This window comes from Bos taurus, chromosome 14, assembly GCF_002263795.3.
Source record: "Bos taurus isolate L1 Dominette 01449 registration number 42190680 breed Hereford chromosome 14, ARS-UCD2.0, whole genome shotgun sequence".
Lineage (NCBI taxonomy): Eukaryota > Metazoa > Chordata > Mammalia > Artiodactyla > Bovidae > Bos > Bos taurus.
The window spans coordinates 54,688,381-54,693,234 of record NC_037341.1 but is presented as its reverse complement, the minus strand read 5'-3'; the positions used below and the strand labels follow the sequence as shown (position 1 = coordinate 54,693,234).

Here is a 4,854-nt window from a genome sequence, read left to right as displayed (position 1 = left end):
AGTTCTAAAAGGTCTTGGAGGCCTTCATAGAACCGTTCAACTTCAGCTTCTTCAGCGTTACTGGTTGGGGCATAGACTTGGATTACTGTGATATTGAATGGTCTGCCTTGGAAACCATCACCTCTGCTGCTCCTAACCACCTCGACTTACCATCACCACCACTGCCATATCCACAGTGAATGCTTCCTTTAGTCCTCATGTCCTCCAGTCATGACATCTTTCTGTTTCATAGACAACCTTCTCTTTCATGATGAAATGTCATTTAAAAAGTATGTACTTATTTATTTATATGTATGTGTTTGGCTGCACTGGGTCTTCATTGCTATGTGTGGGCTGTCTCTAGTTGTGGTGAGAAGGGGCTACTCTTCATCGTGTTGCACGGGCACCTCATTGTGCTGGCTTCTCTCGTTGTGGAGCACGGGCTCTAGGTTGCAGGACTGGTGGGCTCTAGAGCACCAGCTCAGTAGTTGTGGCACACAGGCTCAGCTGCTTCTTAGTAAGTGGAATCCTGCCAGACCAGGGATCGAACCCATGTCCCCCGTATTGGCAGGCAGGCTCCCAACCACTGGACCACCAGGGAAGTCCCCACAGACAAACGTCTTGAAAGATTATGTACTTGCTTTTTCCTGTCTCTCTCATTTGTTGTTCAGTCAACTAGAATCTGATTTCTATTCTCATTGCTCCATTGGAATTATTTGAAATAAGGTCACTATTTACCGTGATCATTATAGTGCCACATTCAGTGGACCCTTTGACACTTAACATATTTGATTTCTCAGTATCAAATGGGCTTTGTATGGGCTTTGTAATACTTTTTGTATTTTTTTTAATTTCTGGTTGCCTCCTAATTTTCCTCTTTTCAGTCTTCTCTAAGGCTCCTTGTCATCCCTGTCAGTTACCCCTTAATGTGTGAGTTTTCCTTGGATATCTGCTGATCTCACAATCTTTAATCAACCATGTATTTAATCTCTCATACTCAGTTCCTACATCCAGTGAGTAAGAACAAGACAGTTTGCCATAAGTGAGCAGGTAGACTTGGGAAAGAGGTGAACATTTAGCATAGGTGCTGGGAGAAGTAAGAAAAAGAGCAGACTAAGAAATGCTGGTCAGCACATGGAGCCCAGCCGAAGCTGCAGATCTTAAATTTGTGGTGTCTTCAAACCAAACGGTTGTAGATTTTTTTCCCCCAACATCCTAAGAATAAGAAAAAAAAATTGATTAGGTTAATATGTGGCTAAAAAAGAGGGTAAAATTTCTAAATAATTTCCTTATAGTCTTAACTGGGACTGTTCCCTCAACTGACATATCCTAAGATAGTTGAAAAGGTATGACTGTCAAAAAACACTGATCTCTAAACATTTTGTTGTTAAATCAACACATTCTTGTTTGATATAATAACTCTTTATTCTCTCCATCCTTCATTTTCAAAGATGTTGTAAAATCTATATTTATTTTAAAAAACTAATACGAAATAAAGTTAGATTTGTCTAGAGGTTTAAGTGTGGTATCTGTAGACTTTTTAAAGATGATTTTGTAACACCAAATCCTGAAGTGAGGAAATAAATTTGATGTATGCATTTGGAGCTATATCTGACTCCCCTCAAAAGAGGCTACTTTGTATTTTCAGGACTGGGTCTAAACTAGTTTATTTTTAACTAGAATTCCTATTTGACCACGCATGGATAATTGCATGGCTGAATTCGTATATGTTATTTGGTTTTCCATTTAATTTTGTCTGCTGCAGATCCTTGGATATGATACTTAAAATGACAAAGTCAGAGAAAATTTTATTTTGGAGAAAATCCAAGCATTTTAACATGGCCTTTCATTAGTGGTCCCCTGTATATCTTTGCAGCCTCAACTTTCCGTTCCTCCTAACCTCAGAGCATATGTTGCAGCCACATTGAATTACTTCCAAGTCCTCAAATATGCCGCACCCTCCTCGCCGTCTCGTTCTTGAACATGCTGTTCATTCACAGTGGGTTACATTCTGTCCTAACTAATACCTGTGAGTTCTTCAAAGCTTCACACTGGGAAGTCCTCTCTGACACTCTAATACTAACTGTGTCATAGGACTGAATATGTCACATATTCCATCTTTGTTGCTCCTGCTAGATAGTAAGATCCTTGAATACTGTATTTTAAACAATTCAGTTCAGTTCAGTCGCTCAGTCGTGTCCGACTCTTTTCGACCCCATGAATCGCAGCATGCCAGGCCTCCCTGTTCATCACCAACTCCCGGAGTTCACTCAAACTCATGTCCATCGAGTCGGTGATGCCATCCAGCCATCTCATCCTCTGTCGTCCCCTTCTCCTCCTGCCCCCGTTCCCTCCCAGCATCAGAGTCTTTTCCAATGAGTCAACTCTTCACATCAGGTGGCCAAAGTACTGGAGTTTCAGCTTTAGCATCACTCCTTCCAAAGAAATCCCAGGGCTGATCTCCTTCAGAATGGACTGGTTGGATCTCCTTGCAGTCCAAGGGACTCTCAAGAGTCTTGTAGTTATTTTTGGCGATGCTGGGTCCTCCTTGCTGCTTGTGGGCTACAGTGCAATCGAAGCGCTCCCGTCTCTCAGTGCAGTGGCTTCTCTTGTGGAGCACAGGCTCCAGGGCGCGTGGGCTTCAGTAGCTGCAGCACACAGGCTTAGTTGCCTTACAGCATGTGGAATCCTCCCAGACCAGGAATCGAACCTGTGTCCCCTACAGGCAGATTCTTAAGCGCTGGACCACCAGGGAAGTCCCAAAGGCTCTGTTTTTGTCTTTATATACCTACTGCTTAGCGCAAGACTTGACAATGGAAGACTTTCAATTATTGTTATTCAGTTGAATGAATGAATGAAATTACTCTCTGTGTTCCATTTTTTTGAGGGGTGGGACTGAAAAATGAAAATTTAATGTTGCAGGAAAGGCAGATGCTTAGGGGGTAGATTCCAGCAGGGGGCACCACCCTGTCCTTGGTCTTGGGCTAGCGATGCAGAAGCAAGAAGTGCAGGGCCCGGCACACAGGTGTGTACCCCAGACGGCTCAGATGCAGGTAGTCATACATATCATAGTGGCTGATGGTACCATATGGGTGCACCAAGCCAGGATCTGTGTCCAGGAAGTGGGCCTGTGGGTGGCCAACCAGTCACCTGTCGGTTTTTCTCTGGAAGTGGGTTGGGACCCTGGCCCCAGATAAGCAGGCGGAGTACCGTGAGCCCATACCTGGGGCTGCCGCTGCGTTCACCAGTTGCACTACGGCCTTGATGCCACCAGCCACCTACCTGCTCTGTGGTGCGCCCATGGTTGTTGGTACCTACCCAGACCACCGCCGTCTAGGGGCGGAGGTGTTCCAGCTCTGTGTTCTCATTCTCCCAATTCCACAGCCCATGCTGCGTGCTGTCACAGCCAATGCCAAAGGTAAGTGCGTGCAGAGGGGAAAAGAGCTCCTGCCAGATTTCCCCACTGGTCCCTGAGCTGGACCAAGGAGTCCCTGATGAAGACTTAAGGTTCCTCATCTTTGCTATCGGCTACCACAATGTGGCTTCCCTGATAGCTCAGTTGGTAAAGAATCTGCCTGCAATGCAGGAGACCCCAGTTCGATTCCTAGGTCGGGAAGATCTGCTGGAGAAGGGATAGGCTACCCACGCCAGTATCCTTGGGCTTCCCTGTGGCTCAGCTGGTAAAGGATCCGCCTGCAATGAGAGAGGCCTGGGTTCGATCCCTGGGCTGGGAAGACCCCCTGGAGTAGAGAAAGGCTACCCACTCCAGTATTCTGGCCTGGAAAATTCCATGGCCTGGAGAAGCCCATGGGGTCGCAAAGAGTTGGACAAGACTGAGCGACTTTCACTTTCACGATGGTGCAGGGACACTCGGCGCCCAGAGCCCTGCATGTCGTGCACTCGGCGTGAGCTTGCTGGCTGGGTTCCTTTCTCCACTAGTCTTGGGGCCTCAGCTCCTTCACTTAGGAGGGGAGGTGGGATTGGGAACCCTTGCTTCCCCCATGGCGGCCACACAGTGGGCTCATCTGCAGCTTCCTGCCCCCAGGGGAGTAGGGGGGGATCACTCTTGGGCGGCTGCTGGCGCACCCTGGGGGAGCGTGGGGGTCCATTTTTCTTTTTAAATCACATTACTCTGATATATTTTGTCATATGTAATAGCTTCTTGAATATAAATTTGTTTTAGTAGTACTGAATGCTAAGAGCATCTCTCCATGTTTTTGCATCTCTGTAGATGTCTAGTGTTATTCAGAGATTTTGTGTTATTCCTGCTTCCATAAACTTTGCCTCCTCTATGTTCATGCATTCACTTGCTTTCACCTTCAAGCCTAGATTTGTTCCTGCTGCAACAGGAAGAATATAGGAGGCTTCCTGCCAGCTCTCCTTTTTGCTCATACCTGGTATGTGTTCTGCTCATCTTACTTATAAGTAATCTGGTTCCTGCTGATCTGCCTGGCTTTTGACCATCTACCTTGCCTTCCAGCTTTGGGAATCTTCAGTTCATGCATGTCTCCTTGTCTCTCACTCGCCTTCTCTTTGCTCTGATCCTCCAGGCAGGCACTGATTTCTGCTTTTCTTCTTGGTTCCTGACTGACCGCAACATCTTGACCTCTGACTCATCTGTGTGTGTGAATTATGGACTAACCTGTATAGGTGCTGTTTCACCACCTCACCTGGATCCCTTTCTTTGAGCATGCCTTAACTTTCCTGGTATTACATGCATGTGTTATTATATTAAGCTACAGGTCTGCCTCTGACATGGTATTTCTTTTGAACAAAAATACTATTCATATTTCTTCAAGCTGTGATTATGGAAGCTGAGGTACAGAGACATAAACTCTAAGCCAACTGCTATGTTATTTATGGTATTTATATACA

At 45.8% G+C, this 4,854-nt stretch overlaps 1 pseudogene; it reads right to left on the bottom strand.

Moving 5' to 3' along the window:
• Nucleotides 1–2,874: 2,874 nt before the first annotated feature.
• On the bottom strand, nt 2,875–4,579 carry LOC785158 (platelet-activating factor acetylhydrolase IB subunit alpha1-like; annotated as a pseudogene).
• Nucleotides 4,580–4,854: the final 275 nt, after the last annotated feature.